This window comes from Apodemus sylvaticus, chromosome 1 (genome assembly GCF_947179515.1).
Source record: "Apodemus sylvaticus chromosome 1, mApoSyl1.1, whole genome shotgun sequence".
Lineage (NCBI taxonomy): Eukaryota > Metazoa > Chordata > Mammalia > Rodentia > Muridae > Apodemus > Apodemus sylvaticus.
In genome coordinates, this window is record NC_067472.1 from 186508462 (window position 1) to 186528400 (window position 19939).

General features: G+C 42.0%; 3 pseudogenes; 2 read left to right on the forward strand and 1 right to left on the reverse strand.

The window, feature by feature from the left end:
- LOC127673040 (mRNA turnover protein 4 homolog) overlaps nt 1-11300 on the forward strand; it is a 165286-nt pseudogene extending 153986 nt beyond the window's left edge.
- Nucleotides 810-7561, reverse strand: LOC127663543 (cytochrome P450 2A8-like; annotated as a pseudogene).
- On the forward strand, nt 10418-11300 carry LOC127673050 (mRNA turnover protein 4 homolog; annotated as a pseudogene).
- Nucleotides 11301-19939: the final 8639 nt, after the last annotated feature.

Sequence of the window (19939 nt, forward strand, 5' to 3'; positions counted from 1 at the left end):
GGAACCTGATATAGCTGTATGGTGAGAGGCTCTGTCAGAGCCTGACATAAACAGAGGCAAATGCTTCAGCCAACCATTGGATTGAGCATGGCGTCCCCAATGGAGGAGTGAGAAAAAGGACTGAAGGACCTTAAAGTTTTGCAACTCCCTAGGAAGAATAATAATATCAACCAACCAGACCAACCACAGAGCTCCTGGGACTAAACCACCAAGCAAAGAGTATACATGCAGGGACCCACAACTCCAGCTGCATATGTAGAAGAGGATGGCAAAGGATGGGCATGTATAGTATGAGAGGCCCTTGGTCCTGTGAAGGCTCGAAACCCCAGTGTAGGGGAATGCAAGGTAGGAGAGGTGGGAGTGGATGGATAGAAAAACACCTTCAAAGAAGTAGGCGGAGGGGGATGGAATAGGTGGTTCCTGGCCTGCTTCAGATTATTATATAATCTGCAATCTGCAATAGGTGAGCCCTTATTAAGCAAGGCTGGAAGGGACTCATTTTAGGAAAGATTCCTGCTATTAATATGCTTATCCTCTTGTTATTCTTAAACATACATAATAATCAATAAATAATAGCACACTCCTTTGGAGCAGATTGCTGCAGATCCATGAAGACTCATTGTCTTATAGTGACGCTATATAGACAAACAGATGACTTAACTTTTAATGATGATCTATAAGAATTCCTAAAATTATATCTGTAATTATGAAGCTCCTTTGTAATAGGAAAGCAATTGGGCCCTTTTTCTGATAGTCAAAACTGCAATGAGAACTCTGTCAGTCTCCCAAGTGTCACAAGTTAATTGCTCTTAGATGGGAACCAGACCTTCTCCTACTCAGAGAACATGCCAAGAGGTTGTTAAACAATTAACCAGAGGTCGTGAAAAGGGAACTAAAGATTTATCATAGATGCTAGGACAGCAGATAAAATGTTGACTGGGTTTATCTATGCAAACATTCACTTACTTAGGGTTTTAAACCTTCAGTGAACCTGTGGAGCAGAGACAGGTAATAAATCTTACCTAGATAATTACTCCTAATGGATATGCATGTAAACATTCTCTGTTACCTACTTCTATCTCAATTTATGATTTGATCTTTTCTGTGAACTTGTGATGAACATCATACCATGGTATCATGTATTCTGAAAGATGTACTGAAGACAAAGAAGAAAGGACTTTCTCTTTTTGCCTTTCCCCACTTTGAACGGGAACTTTTTATCCTTTCCCACTTAGAAGAATTTTTCCTTTTCCCTTCACATAGGATCTTCCTGCTCTTCCCCATAGATAGCTTTTATAGGAAACTTTTTTATTTTTATTTATTCGATATATTCTTTATTTACATTTCAAATGATTTCCTCTTTTCTGGCTCCCCACTCCCTGAAAGTCCCATAAGCCCTCTTCCCTCCCCCTATTCCCAAATCCACCACTTCCAAATTCCCTGTTCTGGTATTCCCCTATACTGCTGCACTGAGCCTTTCCAGAACCAGGGGCCACTCCACAGTTCCTCTTGGACATCATTTAATATGTGGATTATGTCTTGGGTATTTCACGTTTCTAGGCTTATATCCACTTTGCAGTGAGTGCATATCATGATTGCTCTTTTGAGACTGGGTTGCCTCACTTAGTATGATGTTCTCCAGCTCCGTCCATTTGTCTAAGAATTTCATGAATTCATTGTTTCTGATGCTCCACTATGTTTATAGGAAACTTATTACAACTTAATAATAAATGATATTATAACTCTTTTAAGTGTCCCTTTTTCTTCCTGCTACTTCCAAGTAGCAGGTTGAAAGTTAGAACCCAAACAAAGGTGATTTTCTTAATCTCCTGTTGTTTTAGGATGAGGTGCTAAGTGCCTGAGACTGCAGTCTCTGACCTCAGAGGAACACAGAAGGCAGTTCAATTATAATAGCATAGCAAATTAAATGTAGATAAGTAAACTTTTTATTATACAGCAACTCTAAATATCTCATAAGACCGAGTCTTACCCACCCTCCAACACTCTTCCCCTTCCTCTGCCTAAAGAAGACCTTACAAGATAGACAATCACTTCCTGCTTGGTCTGGCCCCCTGCACAGCACTGTAATCTGAATAAACTTTCTGATTCTCCATTGCCCTTGTATGTGAGATAAGGGGACACATGATTGGCTGGCACAATGGGAACTCTACATCCTCCTCTAACAAATAGGCTCTCAAATGTGGCTGCTCTGTTTCTACATCCAAAGAGTGAGAAGACCTGTGTGTGTGACCTGGGAACAATTCAGATTCAGCCTGAGCCTTGATTTTTCCCATCTCTGAAAGGAGTTTGACCCTGCCTTTCCTTTGACCCCAGTCCACTTGGTTGTCTGGAAGGTAGACTCCAACAGTAAGATCAAAGGGGGAGAAAGATATAAGACTACTCTTCAGAAGGGGAGCCAGGAAGTGTTAGCCCTGTGTGTGAGAGGAGGGGCCTCTTACCAACAGAAAAGAGCATAAATGGATTGCTCTTCTTAAACTGCCCCCTGTTGTGCTGAAACTGCTGAGGGTTAAAGTCATTGGGATTGGAGAAGTACTTGGGATCTTTCAGCAAAGAGCCCAGTATAGGCAATACATCAGTGCCCTGGAAGACAGGAGCCATGGGACTAATTAGGCAAGGTGATAGATGAGCATCCTCAGGGCTCACAAGATTGGAAGGAAGAGGAGAAAAGGAGAGAGGCTGAGCTAAGGGGGAAGTGTTGGCCAATGTGACAGGTTCTCTTGGAGCAGTGGTGGTTCGAGTTCTCTGAGGAAGGTCTCTTGAGAGACTCACAATCTCTTGGAACAGAATGTTAGGGAATGAGCAAGCCCATGCCTGTCAATTCAGGAGGTTGTGGGCCCAGGAAGAAGTTCACACTCCCTGGTACAGCAATTTGGGGTTTGTGTGCCTCAGCAGGCTGTATGGAGGACGTGAGCCTCTTCAACATAAGTAACAAATTCTAAAGAAACAGAGTCATGGTCCTTACCATGAGAGTTTGCTAAACATGGGGTTGATGCCTGAAAAAGAGGGAGACCCAGGATTGAGGACAGCTTAAACACCATGGTGAAGGAGCAAAATTTTCATTGAGAAGGAAGTGTGTAAAACTCTGACTGGGGACGGCCTGCTGAGTCAAGAGGACTGGAATGAAGACTCTTAGGCTCAGCAGGGAAGTACCTTGGGGATGAGGATGCCCCAAAACTTGATGTCCTTGTTAGTTCTACAAGCCACACCAAGAGGAATTATGTCTCCATATCTCTGGGATCTCATGGATCACAGCCTTGGTGTAAGGTGTCTGCATTCTATCCTCATACTGAGGCTGTTGGTTCCTGCCAATCACCTGGTCAATCTCCTCATGCACCATAGCTGAGAAGAGATGTGTTTATACATTTAGAAAGGGAAGATGCATTAAATATGCAAAAATATGGTGATGTGGAATTATGGGTGAAATGTTATAGACCATTTGCAGTAGATGCTAGCTATATATGGTGCTGGAATAGGATCCCATTAACCTTCTTGGGTTAGAATCAGAGGCATTAGCAGGAGACATTTACAGATTGGTAAGAGAAAAAAAAGCAAAGTACATTCTATGATTGAGAGGAGCAGTTTCCAAATACGTTCAGGCCTTTTCATTTTTTTAAATACAAGTGAGGCTCAGCATGAGATGGGAAGTTTTCAGCGATAAATTAGTAAGCCAGGATTCCCTCCAACACTGAGCCCCAGACACACTAGACAAGGCACACTACCATATGGAACATCACCATAGCAATACCATTGAATATATCTCAGAACTAGAGACATTGGACCATTCTAGCCTAAGCAGGTCTTAGGTGCATGCTGAATAAGGCAAATTGTAATTTTGAGCAATCAACCATTTGCCATCTTATGTCTGCCTGAAATTAGACATGCTCATGATTATATAAGTACATGCATTGTGGGAAATGGCATGCCCAGTTAGCAAAGGCTTACATAACTCAAGCCTGTCAATCAAAACCCAAAACCACACACACCCTGCCTTTAGCAATCAACCCTTTGTCTTTCTGAACTCATAAAAGGAAACCCTGGACAATCACCTGGGCTCCTCAGCAAATCCTGCTCAACCCTCCACTCCTTTACACTGTAGCTATTCCTTACTTTCTCCTTGATTAGGAAAAATACCCCACAGCTTTTCCATTTGTTGCATTTCTTCAGAATTCTGAAAGTAGCTTAAAAATATGCTAAGAACCTGGAGAAACAAGTCAGATGGTGACCAGCATTCACAATGGGTGCCTATCAGATCAGCTTCCTTCAGAGACTATCTTAAATCCCTGATATCTGGGAGAACTGGGGTAGGGATAGCCAATGTCCAGCATGGTGTAGTGGTCTGTGACCTCTACCGTCCCTGTCTCCCTCAACTTTACCTGCAACGGCAGGTGCTTCATGAGGAGCAAGAAGTTGAAGCTCATGGCTGTGCTATCCATCTCTGTGCCCACGAAGAAAAGGTTCAGTGTGGTCATCAACAGATTCCTCTTGGGAAAATGAGTTTGGGGGTTCTTCTCCTACAGGGAGAGGGACATTTATCTTAATTCCAGTTAGCATTCTTTTAGACACTACTGGGAGTTTTTCCAGGATGCACTTTTCTTGGGTTCAGATTGAAGGTGGGAAGGGAGAGTCTGACCAATCAAGGCCCTCCCCAAGTGCTGGCTTCCCTCTTACCCTGCAAGAAACAAACATAAAATCCCTCTTCCTTGGTCTTTCCCTGGGTGAATCTCTGTACTTTTGCTATCAACCTGGTTGGGATTTATTTAAAATAGTAATGATGTTTTTAAAAAGAGGAGAGATGCTGGAGAGGGTAAGAAAGGGGAGAGAAGTAGAGAAGATAGAAATGAAGAGATGACAAAGGGAGGAGTTTCTGCAAGATGGAGAATCAGAATTGGCAATGAGAACAGCCTACTTTTTCACAATTTGAAGATGCCCTTGGAGGAAATTCTTCCCCTGCAGGTGTGCATTTGTGAAATGTGCCTACATGTGTTTTTGCACACACGTATGTGCCTAATTGAGCATGAGTGCCAGAGTGTATCTCTCTCACTGTGTGTGTGTGTGTGTGTGTGTGTGTGTGTGAGTGAGTGAGTGTCTGTGTGTGTGTGTGCATGCACATCTGTGTGCTGATTATTTCTGGGTAAAAGTGCGCCTATTGGTGTCCACACCCATAAGTATATATGAGGCAGCCAGAAGAGAACATTGCATATCTTTTATCAATCACTGCCCTATTCATTTGAGGCAGAGTCTGCTGTAGAACCTAGCTATAAAAGAACTTCTGGGGAAATTAGTATCCCAGACTTCAAGCAATACTACTGAGCAATAGTGCTAAAAAAAAAAACTGCATGGTAATGGCACAGTGACAGGCAAGTGGACCAATGGAATAGAATTGAAAACCCAGAAATGAATCCACATACCTATGGTCACTTGATCTTTGACAAAGGAGCCGAAAACATCCAGTGGAAAAAAGATAGCCTTTTCAACAAATGGTGCTGCTTCAACTGGAGGTCAGCATGCAGGAGAATTCGAATTGATCCATTCTCATCTCCATATACTAAGCTCAATTCCAAGTGGATCATGGACCTCCACATAAAACCAGACACCCTGAAACTAATAGAAAAGAACCTGGGGAAAAACCTTGAGGACATAGGCACAGGGGAAAAGTTCCTGAACACAACACCAATAGATTATGCTCTAAGATCAAGAATTGACAAATGGGATCTCATAAAATTACAAAGTTTCTGTAAGGCAAAGGACATCATCAAAAGGACAAATCAGCAATCAACAAATTGGGAAAAGATCTTCACCAACCCTACATCAGATAGAGGGCTAATATCCCATATATACAAAGAACTGAAGAAGTTAGACCCCAGAAAACCAAATAACACTATTTAAAAATGGGGTACAGAGTTAAACAAAGAATTTTCACCTGAAGAACTTCAGATGGTGGAGAAGCACCTTAAAAAATGCTCAACATCATTAGTCATTAGGGAAATGCAAATCAAAACAACCCTGAGATTTCACCTTACACCAGTCAGAATGCCAAGATTAAAAATTCAGGAGACAGCAGGTGTTGGCAAGGATATGGAGAAAGAGGAACACTCCTCTGCTGCTGGTGGGGTTGCAAATTGTTACAACCACTCTGGAAATCAGTCTGGCGGTTCCTCAGAAAACTGGGCACCTCACTTCCAGAAGATCCTACCACTCCTGGGCATATACCTAGAGGATTCCCCAGCATGTAATAAGGACACATGTTCCACTATGTTCATAGTAGCCCTATTTATAATAGCCAGAATCTGGAAAGAACCCAGGAATCCCTCAACAGAAGAATGGATGCAAAAAATGTGGTATATCTACACAATGGAGTACTATTCAGCCATTAGAAACAATGAATTCATGAAATTCTTAGACAAATGGATGGAGCTGGAGAACATCATACTAAGCGAGGTAACCCAGTCTCAAAATATCAATCATGGTATGCACTCACTAATAAGTGGATATTAACCTAGAAAGCTGGAATACCCAAAACATAATCCACACATCAAATGAGGTACAAGAACGTAGGAGTTGCCCCTTGTTCTGGAAAGACTCTGTTTAGCAGTATAGGACAAAACCAGAACAGGGATATGGGAAGGGGTTGGTGGGAGAACTCAGGGAGTGAGGGGTGCTTATGGGACTTTTGGGGAGTGGGGGGCCAGAAAATGGAAAATCATTTGAAATGTAAATAAAGAATACATCGAATAAAAAAGAGAAAAAAAGAAAAAATATATCGAATAAAAAAATTTAAAAAAAAGACAGGGGCAACATTTGGAATGTAAATAAATAATGCAACTAATAAAAATACTAAAAAATATATTTCATGGAAGCTGGAGAGGTGGCTCAATGTTAAAAAATTCTAGCTACTCTTCCAGAGGACTAGGGTTTGAGTCCTGTTCTTACATGCAGCTAAAGACCTTCTGGAACTGCAGGGGATAAGATACCCTTCTGTCCTTCCAGAGCACTCGGTATACACATAGTTTACAGACATGCACTCAAGCACAGCACTCATATGCATAAAAGTAAATAAATTTAAAAATCTTAACGAATTCCTTAAATTTTTAATGGATTATTAAATCTTTTCCTAATAAAAATCTTCATAGCACAGCTCCTTTTTAATTCCTATCTCTTTTCTGATGGAATAGTCGACTCAACATTAATAACTTTACTTTCCAAGAAGTTTCCTTTCAGCATCATTAACAGGTATTTCATCCTTCTGTTCACTGATAGAGCTCTACATGCATGGTGGAAGAGTGTTCACTTAGAGTATATCTTCCTTCTACCAGTCTGTTCTCATTGACATTTCTCCTGCTAATGGCAGGAATGGAAAGGAGCAAATCTGCTACTTTCCTTTGGAATGAGTTATATAAATGAACACCACTAGAACCCTTAGGATCAGTGCTGGGATCTCTTCCCTACAGTCTGGTTTTTCTGTGATCACCATTGTTTTATTTTCCATGCCAGAGTTGACGTTATTTGTAGTTATTTTCATCCCACTTAAATGTTGCCCCATTTCTTAATATGTTAGAATGTTTTATATTCATACATTAAAAATGTTCTAAAACTTAAAAAAAAAACTGCATGGTAATGGCACAGTGACAGGCAAGTGGACCAATGGAATAGAATTGAAGACCCAGAAATGAATCAACACACCTAAGGTCACTTGATCTTCGACAAAGGATCCGAAAACATCCAGTGGAAAAAAAGATAGCCTTTTCAACAAATGGTGCTGCTTCAACTGGAGGTCAGCATGCAGAAGAATGCCAATTAATCCATTCTTATCTCATTGTACTAAGCTCAACTCCAAGTGGATCAAGGACCTCCACATAAAACCAGACACACTGAAACTAATAGAAAAGAAATTGGGGAAAACCCTTGAGGACATAGGCACAGGGGAAAAGTTCCTGAACAGAACACCAATAGCTTATGCTCTAAGATCAAGAATTGACAAATGGGATCTCATAAAATTACAAAGTTTCTGTAAGGCAAAGGACACCATCAAAAGGACAAAACGGCAACCAACAAATTGGGAAAAGATCTTCATCAACCCTACATCTGATAGAGGGCTAATATCCAATATATTCAAAGAACGCAAGAAGTTAGACCCTAGGGAACCAAATAACACTATTAAAAAATGGGGTACAGACATAAACAAAGAATTTTCACCTGAAGAAATTCAGATGGCGGAGAAGCACCTTAAGAAATGTTAGTCATTAGGGAAATGCAAATCAAAACAACCCTGAGATTTCACCTCACATCAGTCAGAATGGCTAAGGTTAAAAACTCAGGAGACAGCAGGCATTGGTGAGGATGTGGAGAAAGAGGAACACTCCTTCATTGCTGGTGGGAATGTAAGATGGTACAACCACTATGGAAATCAGTCTGGCATTTCCTAAGAAAACTGAACATGACACTTCCGGAGGACCCTGCTATACCTCTCCTGGGCATATACCCAGAGAATTACCCAGCATGTAATAAGGACACATGCTTGTCTATGTTCATAGAAGCCTTATTTATAATAGCCAGAGGCTGGAAAGAACCCAGATAGCCCTCAATGGAGGAATGGATACAGAAAATGTGGTATATATAAACAATGGAGTACTATTCAGCAATTAAAAACAATGAATTCATGAATTTTTTAGGCAAATTGATGGAACTGGAAAATATCATCCTAAGCAAGGTAATGCAATCACAAAAGAATACACATAGAATGCAATCATTGATAAGTGGATATTAATTAGCCTGAAGCTCTGAATACTGAAGATACAATTAGCATATCAAATGATTCCCATGAAGAATGAAAAAGAGGGCCCTAATCCTGCAAAGGCTTGATCCAGCATTGTAGGAGAGTACCAGGACAGAGAAAAGAGAGGGAGAAAGATAGGAGAATTGATGGAGAGAAGAGGACTTATGGGACATATGGGGAGCGGGGAACTGGGAAAGAGGATAGCTTTGGATTGTAAACAAAGAATATAGTATATATATATATATATATATATATATATATATATATATATATATATATACTTACATGATCATCTCATTAGATGCTGATAAAGCTTTTGACAAAATACAATTCCCCTGTCAGGGTTTGAATATGCTTGGCCCAGGGAGGAGCACTATATGGAGGTGTGGCCTTCTTGGAGTAGGTGTGTCCATGTGGGTGTGGGCTAGAAGACACAAATCCTAGCTTTCTAGAAATGAGTCTTCCACTAGAAGCTTTGGGATAAAGATGTAGAACTCCAAGCTCTGCCTACATGGTGCCTGCCTGGATGATACCATGGTCCATCTTTGATGATAGTGGGCTGAACCACTGGACCTGTAAGCCAGCCCCAATTAAATGTTGCCCTTCATTAGTCATGATGTCTGTTCACAGCAGTAAAACGCTAAGACAGAAGTTGGTACCAGGGACTGGGGGATTGCTAAGATAGTTTGGAAGAATGTGGATTTGGGGACTTTGGATTTGGAAAGTGGTGAGATGCTTTAAGTGGAGATTAATCGACGATCCTTGTAAGAATATGGAAGACTTTGTTTCTAAGAGTGATTTAAACTGTGCTGACCTGGCCCAAGTGGTTTCAGTAGAGAAGAAATTCACTCTGTGGCCTAGAGACTGTTTATGTAGCACTTTTACGGAGAATGTGATTGGTTTTGCCTTTGTCTAAAGAGTCTACCTGAGGCAAAGGTAAAAAGATTTATATTAATTGCATTGACAAAGGAAGTCTCAAAAATTCCCAGCAGAGCCTTTGTTCTCTGGTTAAATCTTATGAAGAGCATTTTGATCAAGTATAACAATTTTAGAAAGGAAACATATAAAATATATGGTTTGAGTATTAAATGGGCACCAGGAAGAAGAATGGGGCTGAATCCTATGTGATAGGACTTAACAGATTAAGGGCATGGTATTTTGGAGCAAGAGCCTACCCAGCTAAATTTAGATCTGGGCACGGTGGTGCACACCTTTAATCCAAGGAGATAAAACCAAGCAGATCTCTGACTTCCAGGCTGTTCTGAGACAAAGGAAGTCCTAGGTGAAGAAGGCTTAAATCTAGGCATGATGGTACATACCTTTAATCCCAGGAGACAGAACCATGCACAACTCTATATTTAAAGTCAGTCTACTACAGAGGAAGTTTCAGGACAGCCAAGATCAGGCAGTGAAGGAGACAGAAAACTGAAAGCTAGTGATAGTGTAAGGGAACAAGTAGGCCATGTCCAGCACCATCGAGCAGCAGAACTCAGCAGCTTTGGCTATGTGACGCTAGATTTAGGGTCCAAACCAGAAGAATTCCTGGGACAGCTGATGCTGGTTAGCTGGAGCTAAGAAATTAATGCTGATTAAGAAGAAGCCAGCAGCCTTTGCTGCGATGCGATGCCCTAATCCAAGTGAGACAAGAAAATATCCTTAACAAAAACTGCCAAGAAAGGCTTGGAACTGAAGCAGAACCTGAAAGAAGACCTTTTGAAATGCATGGACAGTTACAAGCACATCTTCATCTTCTCTGTGGCCAACATGAGGAACAGCAAGCTCAAGGACATCCAGAATGTCTGGAAGCACAGCCGGATGTTCTTTGACAAAAACAAGGTAATGATGGTGGTCGAAGCCCATCTGACCAATACAAAGACAACCTGCATCAGGTCAGCAAGAAGTTGAGAGGGGAAGTTGGGCTCCTTTTTACCAACTGCACGAAGGAGGAGGTGAATGAGTGGTTCACAAAGTATTCAGAAATGGATTTTGCTCAAGCGGTGATCAAATCAACTTTAACTGTAAGCCTGGATCCAGGGCCACTGAAGCAGTTCCCTTATTCCATGGAGCCACAGCTGAGGCAGCTGGGGCTGCACACTGCCCTCAAGAAAGGTGTGGTGACCCTGCTATCTGACTATGAAGTGTGAAAAGAGGGTGACATGCTGACCCCAGAGGAGGCCCGTGTCCTGAAGCTGTTTGGGTATGAGATGGCTGGGTTCAAAGTGACCATCAAATAAACGTGGGATGCACAGGCGGGAAGATTCCAGCAGATGGACGATGACCTGCCTGAGAGTGCGCCTGAGTCTGAGGGAGAGTCTGAGGAAGAGGATGACAGCTAGATCCAAGACTAAGGCCTTCCAGCAAGTTCTTCATCTCCCCTGGACCCCCCAGGACTGCTGTCACCACTCTGGAGGGAACAGCTATTTATTTTGCCATGGATAAAGTCAAGGGAGGGTGCTAGGGAATGACTTTGTTTCTATAAAGAATAAAATTGTGTCTGTGGGGTGTTCCCTGTGGACAGAAGGAGAAAAAAAAAGAAGAGACCATCACTACTGAGGTGAAATCTTCTGAGCAGCGTTTTCTGAAAGCACAAAGAAACTGTGTTCCAGAGATAGCCAAGATTGCACCTCCTGTAGCATCTGTACTTGGTAATGTGTAAGAGTCACCCATGTGATACTGGTTTTGAAGGCATGAAGGGGTCATGAAAAATAGTTGAGGCTTGACATTGTGAGAGGCCATGGAAGGCCATTTGTGAAAGTATATCCCATTTCAGTTGATGGCCCAGGACTGAAGTGGTCGTGCAAAGAATCTGAGGTTTGGCACTATGAAGAGAGCCTGTGAGAACCTATTTGTGAAGCCTACACAAAACCAGAATGTATTAGAGATGCAAGTACCAGAGGATGATTACCAAGAATAGCAGCAGCAGTGGAGTGGGTCAACCTGAGCTTAGAGTGCTAGAGAGGGCAGAACTTGAAATGTGATACCAGCCCTCTGGGGGAGGCCAGAAGATCATGACATTGAAACAAACTGTTTTAACACTGAAGTTGCCTTAAAGGTGGCAAGATTTCAAGATGCCAGATTCATGACCTATCTGCTGAGGAAAGCTGCTAACAGGGAGTAAAACTAGCCAAGGAGAAAGAAGGTCCTTACAGTCAACAAAGATAAAATGGGGGTTGGAGATCTGAAGACAGTTTTGACACCAGACACAGAGATACAGAGTTTGGAGTTGGCCCAGCTAGTTTCCTGTCTTGTATTGAGGATTACAGTTAAGTGACTGTATGAATCTCAGAAGAAGCTTTGAACTTTGGACTTTTAACATTGTTGAGGGTTCTATAGACTATGGGACTTTGAGAGTTGGACTAAATGTATTTTGTGTTATGCTATGTTTAGGTTTGGCCCCCATAGGCTCATATGTTTAAACAAGCCTATGGGGACCATACCTAAACAAGCAAAGTAGCTGGAATGGAACATCCAGGTTTGAATATGCTTGGCCCAAGGAGGTGTTGCCATGTTGGAGTAGGTGTGTCACTGTGTGTGGGAGCGCTAAGACTCTCATCCTAGCAACCTGGAAATGAGTCTTCCACTAGCAGCCTTCAGATAGAGATGTAGAACTCTCACCTCTGCCTGCACCATGCCTGCTTGGACACTACAATGCTCCCTCCTTTATAATAGACTGAATCTCTGAACCTTTAAACCAGCCCCCGATTAAATGTTGTCCTTTATAAGACCTGCATTGGTCATGGTATCTGTTCACAGAAGTAAAACCCTAACAAAGATACCCTCTTCATGGTAAAAGTATTGGAGAGGTTAGGAATTCAAGGTCCATACCTAAACATAATAAAAGCAATATACAGAGCTGAAGGGCCATCAGCAGTGGAACCAAGGCGTCACAGGGACCAGTTAGGCCCTGCGCCCACGACCACTGACCTTCGCTGACCAGCCGGGCAGCAAGCAGCTGCAGTTGTGCGGCGCCTTTCCTGCACGGAGGCCACTTCAGAACTCGGCCTCCCACCAGTCAGGAGAGGTGCATCCATCTTGGTTCCGTACTCCAGAGATCGGACAGACTGAGGTACACAAACATAATCCGAGGCCAACACCGCGGTGGTCTGAGCCCGACGGGCGTTGGCCTGCACCCAGGCCCTGGGCGGGTCGGGGGGCCATCGGGGTGCCAACCCAGCCAGGAGGTTTTTTGCCCAGGCCTGCGTGCGCGCCGCCGACATTTTGCCTGCAGGACGACAGAGAGCTCTGGCGGGCAGACCTGTAACAGGCATAGCCTAAGACTAACAAAGCAGGGGTCCAGGCCCCAAAAGGCACAGGACTGACCCCAAGAACTGGGCGGCTTGGTGGGCCATCTGTGAGTCAACCCGCCCAGGTGATTGTTAGCAAAGCAGACTCTCCCGGCGCTTTCAGGGAGCGCGGGCACGCACGCCCGCCATCCTAGTCACCTGGCGGACCCAATTAGCAGTCATAGCCCTAGGGGAACTTTGCCCGGACCTTGGCCTCCCAGGCTTTTGCCTGGACTCAGGGACTGGGCGGCCAGGCTAACCTTGTATGCGACAGCCCGGTTGGCGGATCGGCTGCCCAGCGGAGTGAGCGGAAGACAGGGGAGGTCACAGTAGCATACAACGTCGGCACTCCCTGGGGGTGCACACAGGCTCCATCTGGTCCACAGACACAATCTGGGGCAAGGCCTCAGGCAGAAGCCCTCAGCTCTACTCTCTCCGCTTCCGGATCCAGATCAGTCTGGGCGGCAGCATCACATCTCCAAGTCCTGCAAGTGGCTAGCTGGGCTTCCGGGCGGCCAGCTGGGAGAAGTCAGTGTGCTCCAGTGAATCCAACGGGCCCCAGCGGGAGCCTTCGGGTGCCTGCTTTGGGATCGGAACAGCCTGGGCAGCAGCACAGTGTCTACAAGCAGTGCAGGAGGTAAGCTGTGCACCAGAGGCCAACTGGGAAGGGGCAGCTTGCACTGGTGAGTCCAGCACTGACAAGATAAACTAACACCAGTGAGAACTAGATGGCAAAAGGCAAACGCAGGAACGTCACTAACAGAAATCAAGGCAATATGGCAACATCTGAACCCAATTCTCCTCTACCAACATGTCCTGGATACCCCATCACACCAGTAAAACAAGATTTGGATTTAAAATCACTGGTCATGATGCTGGTACAGGAACACATGAAGGACATACATAAAGAAATTCAGGATAAAATGGATTAAAAGTTAGAAGCCCTTGCAAGGGAAACACAAAAATCATTGAAAGAAATCCAGGAGAATACAAAAGCCAACAAGGAGGAAATGCAAAAAACACTTAAAGAAATACAGGAGAACTTTGGTCAACAGGCTGAGGTCATGAAAGACGAAACACAAAAAGCTCTTAAAGAAATACAGGAGAACTTTGGTCAACAGGCTGAGGTCATGAAAGACGAAACACAAAAATCTCTTAAAGAATTACAGGAAAACACAAACATGCAAGTGAAGGAGCTAAGCAAAACCATCCAGGATCTAAAATCAGAAGTAGAAACAACTAAGAAAACTCAAAGGGAGACAACTTTGGAGATAGAAAGCCTTGGGAAGAAATCAGGGGACAGAGATGCAAATATCAACAACAGAATACAAGACATAGAAGAAAGAATCTCAGATGCTGAAGATTCCATAGAAACCATGGACTCAACAGTTAAAGAAAATGCAAAATGCAAAAAGCTTGTAACCCAAAATATCCAGGAAATCCAGGACACAATGAGAAGACCAAACCTAAGGATTATAGGCATAGATGAGAGTGAAGATTTACAACTTAAAGGGCCAGCAAACATCTTCAATAAAATTATGGAAGAAAACTTCCCTAACCTAAAGAGAGAGATGCCCATGAATATACAAGAAGCCTACAGAACTCCAAACAGACTGGACCAGAGCAGAAATACTTCCCGTCACATAATAATCAAAACACCAAATGTTCTAAACAAAGAAAGAATACTAAAGGCAGTAAGAGAAAAAGGCCAAGTAACATATAAAGGAAGACCTATCAGAATCACAGCAGACTTTTCACCTGAGACTATGAAGGCTAGAAGGTCCTGGGCAGATCTCATGCAGACTCTAAGAGAACACAAATGCCAACCAAAACTACTATATCCAGCAAAACTCTCAATCACCATAGATGGAGAAACTAAGATATTTCATGACAAAACCAAGTTTACCCAATATCTATCCACAAACCCAGCCCTAAAAAGGATAATAGGAGGACAACACCAATACAAGGAGGGAAACTTCACCCTGGAAAAAGCAAGATAGTAACCTTTCATCAAACCCAAAAGAAGTTAAGCATTCAAATTTAAAAAATAACGTCAAAAATGATAGGAAGTAACAATCACTATTCCTTAATATCTCTTAACATCAATGGACTTAATGCCCCAATAAAAAGACACAGACTAACTGACTGGATACGTAAACAGGACCCTACATTTTGCTGCTTACAGGAAACACACCTCAGGGTCAAAGACAAACACTACCTTAGAGTAAAAGGCTGGAAGACAATTTTACAAGCAAATGATCTCAGGAAACAAGCTGGAGTAGCCATTTTAATATCAGATAAAATTGACTTTCAACCCAAAGTCATCAAAAGAGACCCTGAGGGACACTTCTTGCTGGTCAAAGGAAAAATACAAAAAGAAGAACTGTCAATCCTGAACATCTATGCCCCAAATGCAAGGGCACCCTCTTTCGTAAAAGAAACTTTATTAAAACTAAAAGCAGACATTGCACCTAACACAATAATTGTGGGTGACTTCAACACTGCACTTTCCCCAATGGACCGATCAGGAAAACAGAAACTAAACAGGGACACAATGAAACTAATTGAAGCTTTCGACCAATTAGATTTAACAGATATATATAGAACATTCTATCCTAAAACAAAAGAATATACCTTTTTCTCAGCACCTCATGGTACCTTCTCCAAAATCAACCATATAATTGGTCACAAGACAGACCTCAACAAATATAAGAAGATTGAACTAATCCCATGCCTCCTATCTGATCACTATGGAGTAAAAGTGGTCTTCAATAGCAACAGAAACAACAGAAAGCCCACATACACGTGGAAACTGAACAATACTCTACTCAATGATACCTTGGTCAAGGAAGAAATAAAGAAAGAAATTAAAGACTTTTTAGAACACAATGAAAATGAAAACACAATATACCCAAATCTATGGGACACAATGAAAGCAGTGCTAAGAGGAAAACTCATAGCCCTGAGTGCCTCCAAAAAGAAAATGGAGATAGCATACATTACCATCTTAATGACACACCTGAAAGCCCTAGAACAAAAAGAAGCTATTTCGCCCAGGAGGAGTAGAAGGCAGGAAATCATCAAACTCAGGGCCGAAATCAATCAAGTAGAAACAAAGAGAACCATACAAAAAATCAACAATACCAGGAGCTGGTTCTTTGAGAAAATCAACAAGATAGATAAACCCTTAGCCAGACTGACCAAAGGGCACAGAGAAAGTATCCAAATTAACAAACTTAGAAATGAAAAGGGAGATATAACAACGGAAACTGAGGAAATCCAAAAAATCATCAGATCCTACTACAAGAGCCTGTACTCAACACAACTGGAGAATCTGGAGGAAATGGACAATTTCCTTGACAGATACCAAATACCAAAATTAAATCAGGACCAACTAGACCATCTAAACAGTCCCATAATGCCTAAAGAAATAGAAGGAGTCATAGAAAGTCTTCCAACCAAAAAAAGCACAGGACCAGATGGCTTCAGTGCAGAATTCTACCAGACCTTCAAAGAAGAGTTAACACCAATACTCTTCAAACTATTCCACAAAATAGAAACAGAAGGAACACTACCCGATTCCTTCTATGAAGCCACAATTATGCTGATACCAAAGCCACACAAAGATCCAACAAAGAAAGAGAACTTCAGACCAATTTCCCTTATGAACATCGATGCAAAAATACTCAATAAAATTCTTGCCAACCGAATCCAAGAACACATCAAAACAATCATCCACCATGATCAAGTAGGCTTTATCCCGGGAATGCAGGGTTGGTTCAATATACGGAAATCCATCAATACAATCCACTACATAAACAAACTCAAAGAACAAAACCACATGGTCATTTCATTGGATGCTGAAAAAGCATTTGACAAAATTCAGCATCCCTTCATGCTTAAAGTCTTGGAGAGAACAGGAATTCAAGGCCCATACCTAAACATAGTAAAAGCAATATACAGCAAACCGGTAGCCAGCATCAAACTAAATGGAGAGAAACTTGAAGCAATCCCACTGAAATCAGGGACCAGACAAGGCTGCCCCCTTTCTCCTTATCTTTTCAATATTGTACTTGAGGTACTAGCTCGGGCAATTCGACAACATAAGGAGGTCAAAGGGATACAAATTGGAAAGGAAGAAGTCAAACTATCATTATTTGCAGACGACATGATCGTCTACCTAAGTGACCCAAAGAACTCCACTAGAGAGCTCCTACAGCTGATAAACAACTTCAGCAAAGTGGCAGGTTATAAAATCAACTCAAGCAAATCAGTGGCCTTCCTATACTCAAAGGATAAGCAGGCTGAGAAAGAAATTAGGGAAATGACCCCCTTGACAATAGCCACAAACAGTATAAAGTATCTTGGGGTGACTCTTACCAAACATGTGAAAGATCTGTATGACAAGAACTTCAAGACTCTGAAGAAGGAAATGGAAGAAGACCTCAAAAAATGGGAAAACCTCCCATGCTCATGGATCGGTAGAATCAATATAGTTAAAATGGCCATTTTGCCTAAAGCACTATACAGATTCTATGCAATACCCATCAAAATCCCAACTCAATTCTTCACAGAGTTAGAAAGAGCAGTTATCAAATTCATCTGGAACAACAAAAAACCCAGGATAGCTAAAACTATTCTCAGCAACAAAAGGAAATCTGGGGGAATCAGTATCCCTGACCTCAAGCAACACTACAGAGCAATAGTGTTAAAAACTGCATGGTATTGGTACAGTGACAGGCAGGAGGATCAATGGAAGAGGATTGAAGATCCAGAAATGAACCCACACACCTATGGCCACTTGATCCTCGACAAAGAGGCTGAAAACATCCAATGGAAAAAAAGATAGCCTTTTCAACAAATGGTGCTGGTTCAACTGGAGGTCAGCATGCAGAAGAATGCGAATTGATCCATCCTTGTCTCCTTGTACTAAGCTCAAATCCAAATGGATCAAGGACCTCCACATAAAGCCAGACACTCTGAAGCTAATAGAAAAGAAACTGGGGAAGACCCTTGAGGACATCGGTACAGGGAGAAAGTTTCTGAACAGAACACCAATAGCGTATGCTCTAAGAGCAAGAATTGACAAATGGGACCTCATAAAATTACAAAGTTTCTGCAAGGCAAAGGACACCATCAAGAGGACAAATCGGCAACCAACAAATTGGGAAAAGATCTTCACCAATCCTACATCAGATAGAGGGCTAATATCCAATATATATAAAGAACTTAAGAAGGTAGACTCCAGAAAACCAAACAACTCTATTAAAAAATGGGGTACAGAGTTAAACAAAGAATTCTCACCTGAAGAACTTCGGATGGCGGAGAAGCATCTTAAAAAATTCTCAACTTCATTAGTCATTAGGGAAATGCAAATCAAAACAACCCTAAGATTTCATCTTACACCAGTCAGAATGGCTAAGATTAAAAATTCAGGAGACAGCAGGTGTTGGAGAGGGTGTGGAGAAAGAGGAACACTCCTCCACTGCTGGTGGGGTTGCAAATTGGTACAACCACTCTGGAAATCAGTCTGGCGGTTACTCCGAAAACTGGGCACCTTACTTCCAGAAGATCCTGCTATACCACTCCTGGGCATATACCCAGAAGACTCCCCACCATGTAATAAGGATACATGTTCTACTATGTTCATAGCAGCCCTATTTGTAATTGCCAGATGCTGGAAAGAACCCAGGTATCCCTCAACAGAAGAGTGGATGCAAAAAATGTGGTATATCTACACAATGGAGTACTATTCAGCCATTAGAAACAATGAATTCATGAAATTCTTTGGCAAATGGATGGAGCTAGAGAATATCATACTAAGTGAGGTAACCCAGACTCAAAAGGTGAATCATGGTATGCACTCACTAATAAGTGGATATTAACCTAGAAAATTGGAATACCCAAAACATAATCCACACATCAAATGAGGTACAAGAAGAAAGGAGGAGTGGCTCCTGGTTCTGGAAAGACTCAGTGAAACAGTATTCAGCAAAACCAGAACGGGGAAGTGGGAAGGGGTGGGTGGGAGGACAGGGGAAGAGAAGAGGGCTTGCGGGACTTTCGGGGCGGGGGGCTAGAAAAGGGGAAATCATTTGAAATGTAAATAAATTATATCGAATAATAAAAAAAAATTAAAAAAAAAATAAATAATAAAATAAAATACAACAGAAAAAAAAAACTTTTAAAGACTTTAGTGATGTTGAAAGAAAAAAAAAAGCAATATACAGCAAACCAATAGCCAACATCAAACCAAATGGAGAGAAACTTGAAGCAATCCCACTAAAATCAGGGAAATATAGGCTGTTTACTCTCTCCCTATCTGTTCAATATACATACTCAAAGTTCTAGCCACAGCAATTAGGCAACAAAAGGAGATCAAAGGGATATAAACTGGGAAGGAGGAAGTCAAGATATGACTATTTGTGGATAATATGATAGTATACATAAGCATCCCCAAAAAATTCTATCAGGGAACTCCTACAGCTGATAAACAACTTCAGCAAAGTGGCTGGATATAAAAGTAACACATCAGTAGCCATCCTCTGCTTAAAGGACAAAGAGGCTGAGAAAGAAACTTGGGAAAGGACACCCTTCACAATAGTCACAAGCGAGAGATCTGTATGAGAAAAATTTCAAGTCTCTGAAGAAAGAAACTGAGGAAGATCTCAGAAGATGGAAAGTTCTCTGATGCTCACAGTGGGCAAGATTGACATAGTAAACATGGGCATCCTACCAAAAGCATTCTACAGATTCATTGCATTCCCCATCAATCTTCCAACTCAATTCTTCACAGAGAGAGAAAGAGCAATTCTCAAATTCATAGCAAAAATCCCAGGATAGCAAAACCTATACTCTACAA